The sequence below is a fragment of the Lactuca saligna genome, chromosome 7 (genome assembly GCF_052625555.1).
Source record: "Lactuca saligna cultivar CGN05327 chromosome 7, ASM5262555v1, whole genome shotgun sequence".
Classification (NCBI taxonomy): Eukaryota; Viridiplantae; Streptophyta; class Magnoliopsida; order Asterales; family Asteraceae; genus Lactuca; species Lactuca saligna.
In genome coordinates, this window is record NC_136423.1 from 14,800,123 (window position 1) to 14,813,059 (window position 12,937).

Sequence of the window (12,937 nt, forward strand, 5' to 3'; positions counted from 1 at the left end):
TTGAAATTGGTAAGTTGGGATGTCTTGGATAAGACAAAGACCAACTAAGACCAATTGTGTGAAGTGTTTGTCTTAATAAGAAACCACACTAACTCTTGAACATTTGTTTGTCAATGAATGATTCTTGACAAAGGAATCTTATATGTCAAGAGGTTAGTGGGAGTCTTAAAGATCTTGTAAAGTTTCAAGAACTGATTAAGACTAACCGTATTGTTAACCACTAGCCCACGACTTGAGGTTTTTAACCTATCGTGTTGACATATTCTTGTTTCTGTGCCCATCCAATTAAAGTTGACTATGCATGTGAGTTCTATGAGTGCTCAACTGTTTGCATAACATCTTGGAAGCAATGGTAGTCCTTGAGTTTCCATGTGACATGAAATTGAGCACATACACCATAAAATCTAAGTGTCATAAGGTTTCTCTCCAATACATGAAAATGATTGTGAGGAAACGCTTTCACCAAGTAGATTTTAAGGAGATAGCATTTGTGATATTTTCATTCTCAAATTCGATTATAATTATGACATCCCTCTTCATAGTTTGAATTGTGAGAAATGGCAAAAGGTCTAAACCTTCGGGACTTATTACTATAAGTTCTGAAATTATTTAGACACACATGTGAGTTATCTAAGGAAAGGCGTATGAGTTTGAGGAGCCTAGATAAAGTTTTATCAAAGCATCTTGTATCAAAAATCTGAACTTTGGTAAGAAAGCCAACAAGTATTGATTTTTAGAAGTCCAACTGATTTCTGGGTACATGGCAAAGCTAGTGGGAGCATAAGTGTTATGCTAGTAAGATAATAATTATTATGCTAATGGGAACATAATTATTATGGTAAGTGTTGCGAGTTAGCAATGTTAATTATAGAAAACAAAAGTTCCAATTCGCAAAGTTGCAGAGTTTGAAAAGTTGTTTTGTTATAATTAAGGGAGAGGAATTCATATTTCATTTCGAATCTAAAAGCTTAGATTGAGATTTTAATCGACTTTAGTCATGGACATATGTGAATGTTATGTTGAAATGATTCAACTTAAGGAAATTCTATATGTGGAAATATTATAACGAAAGACTGGTAAAGTATCATGTCCTTATGTGAGACATTATGAATCGTATTCCATATGCATTGGATATAGGATCGATTACATATGCTATAATATTAATATGTTCTAATTTTCCAAATGCCTATGGCATTAAGAGGGAAAAGGGACTAGAACGAGATATGACTAAAAAGGTCAAGCAATTATCGAGGATAATATGAGGTTTACTAACGAATTGGTTGCTTATGGATAGTTGGAAGTATAGTATAAGTTTTGGAAGGTCCATATTGACAAGTTTTGAGAAGAGGTAACTCTTGTTCGGAAGTGCTAGTCATATGGAAATGTTCCATAAGTGAAAGTTAATCATAAAATATGTGTAAGATTAGAAACCTGAATGCAAGAAGGATGTTCAAATGAATGTACTTTGAATATAAGACTCCACTTCCATGGAATTGGTCCAGTAACCAATATCCAAAGGGAATACTTTGTAATGTCTGTTACCAAGTCTTTATGACTTTTGTGCATAGTCATTACAAGATGATCATTGCATATAAGTTTGGAATCTAACAGTTTTAGCAAATAGTAAGAATTTTGTAGTCTTATATTTACGATAAGGATTTGGAATTGTGGGATGATATTCCGTGATCGATCAAAGAGTGGCTCTCTTGGGTTGATGCCCAAGCAATATCTCAAAATAACAAGTTGCCGCTACAAGTGATTTTGGTAACAACATGTTGGGTGATATGGAGATTGCGGAATTCTTTGGTGTTTAATGCGGTTCATTTTAGGAAAATTCATTGTTTGATAGTGTTATTTTACATTCTTTTCCATGGTTAAAGTTTCGAGCTTCCAAGTTCGATGTAATTTGGAATGCTTGGATTATAAATCCCTTGTAACTGAATATCAATTTTATTCTAGCAATTTGCTAGAATTGTGAATATATCGTTATATAGTTGTTAAAAGAAAAAAACATGTCTTTCTTGAATGTGTTGCCGGTAAAGAAACAATGTTATTGGTATTTATATGGTGGGATCAAAAAGTGGGTTGGGTGAGCACTTTAGAGGACTTGGCAAGGCTGATCTCCGGACAGATGTCGAAAGACAAGGACGCAAAGGGGTTGGGTGAAATTAGACTCACTTTCGAATGGGTATTATGGCAAGTAAGAAACAAGTTGTACAATAACTTGGTGAAGTCTCAAATGTCCTTTTTAATGAGATCCAAATGTTCTCATATATCTGGATTAGAAAGAGATCTAAATGGGATAGAAATGTTTCTTGGATCTATGATGTTTAGATCCAAAAATCATTTATAATGTTGTTTTCAACTAGCATAGCAACTTGCTGGTTGATGACGTTTAATAAAACTAAAGATAAGAAATGCATCATTTTTTCCAGTTTTTTGGCGAACTAATTAAATAAATAAATAGATAAAATAAAAATAACAAAAATTTTAAAAACTAACATTGTTGATTCACTTTTTTTTACCGAATCAAATGTTGGCTCACTTTTGTAACAACTTTAATAAATCATTGCAAAAATAATCATTGATGTATTTTTTTCGGCTTTTTTGTAAGTGATATTATTTTTTATTATCAAACAATTTATTTTGTTGATTTGTTCAAAATCATACAAATGATGCATTAATTACCCTTACTACTAAATAAATAGATCTATATCCTATATATATATATATATATATATATATATATATATATATATATATATATATATATATATATATATATATATATATATATAATAGATCTATTTATATATATATATATATATATATATATATATATATATATATATATATATATATATATATATATATATATATATATATATATATATATATATATATATATTATATATTAAGTTATCCTGTCAAAAAGTTTTCTTGAACCACGGAATTATATAAAAACTAGAGACAAGCTGGTTCTTGAATAGTTATATGTACATGTAAAATTATGATACTGTCGTTCCCAATTCGTGACCATATCAATTAGTTGTGCATGTCAAATGATGGTTAAAGGTCAAAACAAGCCCATAAATGACCAAAGAAAACGAGTTAATTTTTAGATCCTTGCATATTCAAACTTCAAAGGTTTGAAAAGTTTGACTGATTCTGTGTGTTTCTGTGTATATATGAACAACTATACTAACTTCTATTAAAACAAACCAGACTAACTCTTTCATACACTAGCACCTACTCCATTTTTCTTGCACTCTTTTTAGCATTCCTATAGACCATCAAGAAGATTGCAAGTTGAAATCTAATTACACCATGGCAGCTGTTAATCAATTAGCTTCAAGCTTTTTGTGTTCCTCTTCATCATCATCATCTTCTTCTTCTCGTAGAGATGTATCAAGATCTTCTATTCACTTCCCAAAGATTGGAACGAACAATCTGAGTAACCTTATCCCAAAGATCCAATCAAACATGGGTTTGGTTGAAGAAATAGATTTCTCGACATTCACACACAAGAATACGAGAAAAAACTCTAGAACGTCTCCTGATCCTGAGGTGATGGAGAAGCTTTATGTGATATTGGAGACTGTTTCAGATCGGTTGGAGATGCATAAGAATGTCGGAGAACAAAGGAATAACTGGAACAGTTTGTTGTTAACATCTATCAACACCATTACTCTTTCTGCTGCAACCATGGCTGGCATTGCTGCTGCCATGACTACTATACCTGGTGCTCCTTTGGAAGCACTTAAGCTTTCATCTACTTTCTTGTATTTGGCCGCCACGGGGATGTTGGTTATCATGAACAAGATTCAACCATCACAACTGGCCGAAGAACAAAGAAACGCTGCAAGGTTGTTCAAGCAACTTGAAAGCCAAATCAAGAACAAAATCACTATTGGCAAGCCTACTCTTAGTGATGTGAATGAATCTATGAAGAAAGTTTTGGCTATAGATAAAGCCTACCCTCTTCCTTTACTTGGTGTCATGCTGGAAAAGTTTCCTGCTAAAACTGAACCAGCGGTTTGGTGGCCAGAAAAAAGGACAACAGCTAAAAAAACAAACGGAAACAATGGTTGGAGTGTGGAGTTAGAAAAGGAGATGAGTGAGATCATCAGGGTTTTGGAGGTAAAAGATAAAGCCGATTACTTGAGATTAGGTGATAAGGCTTTGAAACTCAACAAAGCTTTAGCCATAGCTGGTCCTCTACTAACCAGCTTTGGTGCGCTTGGTTCAGCCTTTCTTACATCATCTCCTCATAATTCATGGGCGATGCTGCTTGGAGTCATGGGTGGTGCGATGGCGAGCGTCGTGAATACTATTGAACATGGTGGGCAAGTAGGGATGGTGTTTGAGATGTACCGAAGCAATGCAGGATTCTTTAAGATGATGGAGGACTCCATAGAATCAAACCTAAAGGAAAGAGACGTGGAGAGCAGAGAAAATGGAGAAGTTTTTGAGATGAAGGTGGCATTGCAGCTAGGAAGAAGCTTATCTGAACTTAGAGAGGTTGCAGCTTCATCTTCAAGAAACGGGGTAGACATTGAAGAGTTTGGAAGCAAGCTTTTCTAAGTAATTAATTAATTAATTAATTATTATGAAAGTTTAGAAAAAGTATGGATAACTTAACTTTTTCATGATGTGTATAAAATAATTCTAACTTCTAACTAGCGATTTGGAATGAATCTTTTTGTTTGAAAAAAAACTTGATTAATTTTTTCATGATGTATATAGAATAATTAAATCATGAATTCGTAAGCTAGTTGAAAACTTTATATTTCCTTTCCCTTGTTGGCACGTATTTATTATATTATCCCTAACTAATTAAACAATGATCATTAAGTTATTAATAATGTTCTTATATTCAATATAATAACAACACAACACTACATACTCTATAAAATATATTATATGCATGACCTCTACATTGTTATATTTAAACATTAACACGTTGGAGAATAAGTCTTTTAGCAAATAAGTGGAATTAGGAATAAATTAATTAGGTTTCTCGTTTATTTGTGTGTGTGTGTATATATATATATATATATATATATATATATATATATATATATATATATATATATATATATATATATATATATATATATATATATATATATATATATATATATATATATATATATCTTTACTATCTTATAAAAGAAATCTAACTATTTCTAAAAATAGATTGATTATAATAATAATATTTTTTTAAGACGTCCAAATGATGAAGCTAATAGTACAAGTAACCATTAATAAAATAATATTAAATTTTAACCATATTTTGAATTCAAATGTTTATCATCAAATCTCCTTATATTTCTCAGCAATTTGATATGGTTCCCTCAAATCCCGGATTAATTCAAATTTTCAACCCTGTTAGATATCCTTAAATTTAGCATGTTGATTCAAATATCCCTCCAATCGCATATACCTCTTTGTTCCCTCCTCTGCTATAAAGCCCACCGTCTAGGAACAAAAAATGATTTCATCTCCCAAATAACACCATAGTTTGATTATTTTGTCTTCGACATGTACTTTCTTTTGTAACATAACATTTTTGTAGAGGAAACATATCACCGAAAGAATTTACACGTCCCGCCGCTTTGCGCAGGTATGCTGCTAGTATATACATATATATATATATATATATATATATATATATATACAGAGAGAGATAGAGAGATAGAGGTAGGTCCCATTGAGATTAAGAAAATAAAGATTTTGAAATTTAACTCCAACCACATATTTTACATTTGTCGTTCTAGCTAACCCTCCGACGTACCAGCATGGCAAACCTGTTATAATCATAAATGATTATATAGCATCGTCCGTTCTTTTCTCCTCCGTCACCATACCTACCACCACAACTGTCACCGCAACCACTACTACCACTTCTGACACCAGCCAACATCACCACTGTCACCACCGTCACTTATACCACCGCCACATCTGCAAACACCACCTTTTATGCCACAAACTATGATAATCATATATGATTATTCAATGTGAACATACATATATGTATAATCATTTATAATTAGACATATACGTATAAACATGTATAATCATATATGATTATACATCTCTGTCATATAATCATTTACGATTAGACATACCTAACTATTGTTAGTACGTTTGAACATTAGAGCAAAAAATAAGAAATATATGGCTGATGTTAAATCTCAAAATCTTTATTTTATTTAATTTCAAGTGAACTGTCATACATATATATATATATATATATATATATATATATATATATATATATATATATATATATATATATATATATATATAGGGGATAGGGAATATACATTACAGCCCCACCTAAGCTTAGGTACTAAACCTCAAAAATATGTCGTTTTAACATGCTAAATATACCCGGTTTGGTTTCACTTAGTAAATACATCATTCTCCATAACATTTCTTTCTTTCATTATCGTTTTATCATCTCCGTTTTCTTTCCTCAATTATCGTTTATTACTTCATCCAAGTGAACATTACTAAACCCTAAACCTAAACCTAAACCCTAAATTTAAACCCTAAACACTAAAGCTAAACCCTAAACCCTAAATCTAAACACTAAACCCTAAACCCTAAACCCTAACCCTAAACCCTAAACCTTAACCCTACACCCTAAACCCTAAACCCTAAACATAAACCTAAACCCTAAACCCTAAACTCTAAACCCTAAACCCTATTGCATCGATCTTGAATTTACATCTTGAAGTATTAATCATGAATCCATTAACCGTAATCTTTATATAGTAAAACAATGTATTTTCAAGAGGTTTAGTACCTAAGTTTAGGTGGGGCTGTAATGTATATTCCCTTTTCCCATATATATATATATATATATATATATATATATATATATATATATATATATATATATATATATATATATATATATATATATCCAAAACTAATATCGGTATTACAATGGTTCAAAACATAATAGAATAGTAATCATTCATTATTTCATAAATTGATTTGTACTTAACATTTCTTTTTTGTTTATACATAACAACTTGTATTTTATATTATTTTATAGAGTTATATTGTATAAAATTCAAAGCAAAAGTTGTTATATATATAAAAAAAAATTTGTTGCCTTCAAATCAACTATTTTGAAAATTTTGGATTTTTTTTTTTTTTTTTTTAATGTTTTTTGTGTAGATACTAAAATAAGAAAAAAAAAATACAAAACAATATTATATGGTACACCCCACTACTTAAAACACCGATTTATATGACTGACATACTTAATAGATATATCTTATATAAAACTAGGTTATAATCCGTGGAAACCATGGTCGGTATATTTAAAATTTTTATATAGATAAAAAATAATAAATGTCAAAAAAAAAACAAAGATATTGTCGATTGTAAATAATTATGAATTAATTTGTTTAGCAAAATAAACATAATAATGTTATTAGGATATGATTTTGTATTTTCAAAATTTGAATTTGATTTGTTACCATAAAAAAAGGAAATAATAAAAGTCATATAAAAATATCACGTGTCAAAAAGACATTCTAAAAAATTGACACGTATCATTTTGAGGTTTCATTATTAGAAGAGGTAGATTATATATTTTTTTCTTTTGGTTTAATAAAGATTGCACCTTTAGTCCAATTTTGCATTTTGTTACATCGACTCCTTGTTTTAATTTCTTGGAACTTTGGACATTGGTTTGTTTTATAATTAATATGAAAAACTATTGTACCTATAATTTGTTTTTTTTAAATAAAGTTTGTTTTATTTTATTGACTCATCCCTTCAACTTCCATTCCCTTATTTCCTCTTTGGTAGCCACCATAGTCGTGCCCAAACCATCGACGCCCACCCTATTACGTTGTCTGTGATGATGTCACCACCCTTCATCGGTCCTTAATTCATTCCCATTACCTCCTTATCCACTTACCTTCCCTTTTATTCCATTACTCCTCAAATAACCATCCTTAGTTGTCAACTTACCAGTACCACCTTTACTAGTTCCTACTAGAGGCTTGCAACTTCTAGAATCCATGTGGAATCGTGATAGGGTGACAAATGCCTTCAACGAAATTAACGCCTGAAGAACATTAAGACAAGCACTCCGCCACATTAGTATTTTTATAACGACTCACTATAGTATTATTATAACGACTCACTAGAATATAACAGTATCATTTAGAGATTCACATGGGAACACATTACAAACCATTAGCACATTGTGTTGATCGTCCCCATACATGGTGTTGATTGTCCACATTCGTTGTGTTGATCGTCCACATGCATTGCGTGGATTGTCCATAAACACCCGTCGATTACTCACACCACCCCGATCTTAGGGTTTTAAGACCACCAACGATTACACAATTTACGCGTATCACATTCTTTTGTTCATCATCAATTATGATTTTGAATATCTCGAATGAAACTTTATCACACAAGTCTTAGGGTTTTAAGACTACTATTTTTGTATATCAGAAAATTTAGGATTTTCTGGAGGAAACGATTCTATACAATTTCGAGCGATGATAAAAGAAAACACACATGCAACTATACCGGATTGGAAATAAGACTTACAGTTATTTTAACAGAAAATATTGGATTTTCTGAGTTTCTAAACTATCACAAATTATTATACAAAAACACAGATGTAACTATACCTAATTTGAAACGATACTTACTACTATTTTGACAAGAAAGTACTGGATTTTCTAGGTTTCTAAACTATCAAATTTTTATATGAAAATGCTTATGAACTCACCAACATATTATATGTTGACGTTTTTCAAACGACTTGTATTCTCAGGAAAATAGTAAGCAAGCTTTTGGATTGTGGATTTTGGATTATTTTGTTGTAGTTTGGAATTTACTTACTAATGTCTCTTTTGTGTTATTGGAGAACAAATACACGATGTAAACTATGTAAGGTTGTTATTTTAATGTATGATGTTTGGATTTGCTATGTTTCATTACTATTCAATTGTTATGATATTGTACAATGACATCATCTGTCTCCGGACGTTTCCGCTGCTCTGGTCCGAGGGTGTGACATTTGATAGTTTGATAGTTTGGTTTATGTTGATAGTTTGATAAATTGGTAATTATTAGTTTTTTAGTTTGTTATGTTGATTGTTAGTTTAACCTATAAGGTAATTATATAGTTTGTTAATTTGGTAATTGTTTATTTGATAGTTTACTTATATTTTGGTAATCATTAGGTTGATTATATTTTGGTAATTAATAGTTTACTTACATTTTGTAATTATTAGTTCTATTATAGTTTGGTTTATGTTGGTATAGTTCTATTATAGTTTGGTTTATGTTGGTAATTTCTAGTTTGCTTTTATTTTGGTAATAGTTAGTTTGTTAGTTTCGTAGCTTTTGGTTAATGTTGATAGTTTAACTTATAAGTTATAAGTTTATGTTGTTAATTATTATGTAGTTTGAGAAACTTAGAGCAATGCTTAACCACCCAGCGTGTAGTGTTGAACTTCAAGCGGTTTTTAAATCGATGCAACCACCAAGTGATACCGGAGAAAACGAGGGGAACTAAGATGAATCTTTATAAAGCTTTTGGTACTTAATTTAACATGTCGTATTGTATAAATTTTCTCTGTAATTAATGTTTTATGTTTTTGATATTTCTTATTGGTTTTTTTGCATCAGAAAAAAGGGTTGTTTAAAAATAATTATTAGCGGCGACACGTCGTGTTAACGATGACGTTAGTATCATCGGTGATAGATAGAATTAACTGCGATTTTTGAGCAATAGCAACGTCAGAATAGCAATGACTTGTCATTGTTTTTACCTTTAGCAGCGATTTCCGCACTCTTTAGCTGCAATATTTGTCGCCGGTAATGAGGGTATTTTTTGTAGTGATTAGCATTAGATTTTGTCTTTACGGGTGAATTCTACGCTCGTTACTTGTACTAATATGTCATTTTTATAAAATTTACTGAGGCTTGTCCTCTTAACCAAAAAAAATAGTTATACATGTCAAATTAAGATATGGATGTTCCAAATTCCGCAATTCGTGACCATATGAAATAGTTGTGCATGTCAAATGATGTTTAAAGGTCAAAACAAACCCATAAATGACCCGAGAAAACGAGTTTTTGGATCCTTGCAAATTCAAACTTCAAAGGTTTGAAAAGTTTGACTGACTCTGTATTTCTGCATATATATATATATATATATATATATATATATATATATATATATATATATATATATATATATATATCATAAACTTCTATATTACAACAAACCCGGCCAACTCTTTCATTCAGTAACACCTACTTCATTATTCGTGCACTCTTTTTAACATTCCTAAAAACCATCAAGAAGTTTGCAAGCTGAAATCTAATTACACCATGGCAGCCACTAATCAATTTTTGTGTTCCTCTTATTCTTCTTCATCATCATATTCTTCTTCTTCTTCTTCTTCTTCTCGAAGAGATGTATCAAGATCTTCAATTCACTTCCCGAAGATTGGAACGAATAATCTAAGTAGCCTAACGCCAAAGATCCATTCAAACAAGGGTTTAGTTGAAGAAATAGATTTTTCATCATTCTCACACAAGAATACGAGCAAAAACCCTAGAGCGTGTCCTGGTCCTGAGGTGATGGAGAAGCTCTACGTGATATTGGAGGCTGTTTCAGATCGGTTGGAGATGCATAAGAACATTGGAGAACAAAGGAATAACTGGAACAGTTTGTTGTTAACATCTATCAACACCATTACTCTTTCGGCTGCAACCATGGCTGGCATATCTGCTGCTATTACTACTATACCTGGTGCTCCTTTGGAAGCACTTAAGCTTTCATCTACTTTCTTGTATTTGGCTGCCACGGGGATGCTGGTTATCATGAACAAGATTCAACCATCCCAACTGGCCGAAGAACAAAGAAACGCTGCAAGGTTGTTCAAGCAACTTGAAAGCCAAATCAAGACAAAAATCGCTATAGGAAATCCTACTCTTAGTGATGTGAATGAATCTATGAAAAAAGTTTTGGCTATAGATAGGGCATACCCTCTTCCTTTACTTGGTGTCATGTTGGAAAAGTTTCCTGCTAAAACTGAACCAGCGGTTTGGTGGCCAGAAAAAAGAAGGACAACAGCTAAAGGAAGAAATGGAAACAATGGTTGGAGTGTGGAGTTAGAAAAGGAGATGAGTGAGATCATTAGGGTTTTGGAGGTAAAAGATAAAGCCGATTACTTGAGATTAGGTAATAAGGCTTTGAAACTCAACAAAGCTTTAGCCATAGCTGGTCCTCTACTAACCAGCTTTGGCGCGCTTGGTTCTGCCTTCCTTGCATCATCTCCTCATAATTCATTGGCGATGGTGCTTGGAGTCATGGGTGGTGCGATGGCGAGCGTTGTGAATACTATTGAACATGGTGGGCAAGTAGGGATGGTGTTTGAGATGTACCGAAGCAATGCAGGATTCTTTAAGATGATGGAGGACTCCATAGAATCAAACCTAAAGGAAAGAGACGTGGAGAGCAGAGAAAATGGAGAAGTTTTTGAGATGAAGGTGGCATTGCAGCTAGGAAGAAGCTTATCTGAACTTAGAGAGGTTGCAGCTTCATCTTTAAGAAACGGGGTAGACATTGAAGAGTTTGGAAGCAAGCTTTTCTAATTAATTAATTATTCATTATGATAATTTAGAAAGTAAGGATAACTTGATTAACTTTTTCGTGATGTGTATAAAATAATTAAATCATGAATTCGTAAGTTAGTTTAACTTTATCAAGATTTGTTATTTTTTTTTCCTTGTTGGCAACTAGTTATTATATTATCCCTAACTATAATTAAATAAAAACCAATTGAATTATTAATAATGTTTTTATACTTTACTATAATAACAACATAACACTATACTCTATAAAATGTGCATGACCTGTACATTGTTATATTATATATATATATATATATATATATATATATATATATATATATATATATATATATATATATATACTACTTATAAAAGAAATCTGACTATTTCTATAAATAGATTGAATATAATAATATTATTTTTTTAAGACGTCCAAACTATTAAGCTTGAAGTACAACCCATTTATAATATAATAATATTAAAACTTTAACCCTATCATTTATCCCCTAAAAATCTGGTATCAAATTAATAGAATAATTCATTTGCAAATTGAACCCGTCAATCTCAACACTTCAGCCATTTGAAGCGGTCAATATCAACAATTTATAGAGGATCTCTTCTCTCACATTGGTAACAAGTCATCTCATAATATCTATCTTCGTAATCCCTTCAAAGTAAGAAATATACGCACACTCTCTCGAAGAACCCTAACCAGTAACCAAGACAGTATAACCACCACCACCACAGTCGCTCTGCTTCCTTCCGCCTTCAACTAACCACTATCACGACTACTGTCCTTCCTCTCACCCACGACATGAACTTTCTTTTGGAACATAACATTTTTTTTAAAAAAAAAATATCGTTGAAAAAAGCTATTTGTCCCCGCCGCTGTGCGCGGGTAACGGCTAGTATATATATATATATATATATATATATATATATATATATATATATATATATATATATATATATATATATATATATATATATATATATATATATATATATAATCATCCACATGGCTCATTTTCAAATAATAAACGGAAACTGATATTCCTATTAAAATGGTTTAAAACACAACGGAATGGCATCCATTGACTATCTAAACTCTTGTCCTTTTCTTTCTTGTTTTTTTCGTTTTTGTTTTTTTTCTTCTTGTCCCTTCTTTTTGGTTTTGGTTTTTGTTTAGATTTTTTTTAATCATACTTTTAATTCTGCATACTTTGATATTGTAACAACCCAAAAATCACAACAAAAAAAATTCTTTTAAAAACATTAATAAAACCATATTTAATAAAAC

General features: G+C 31.2%; 2 pseudogenes; both read left to right on the forward strand.

Moving 5' to 3' along the window:
- The first annotated feature begins 3,229 nt into the window (after positions 1-3,229).
- Positions 3,230-4,686, forward strand: LOC145003966 (putative F-box protein At4g22030 pseudogene; annotated as a pseudogene).
- Positions 4,687-10,279: 5,593 nt separating this feature from the next.
- On the forward strand, positions 10,280-11,753 carry LOC145004077 (putative F-box protein At4g22030 pseudogene; annotated as a pseudogene).
- The last annotated feature ends 1,184 nt before the right edge of the window (positions 11,754-12,937 follow it).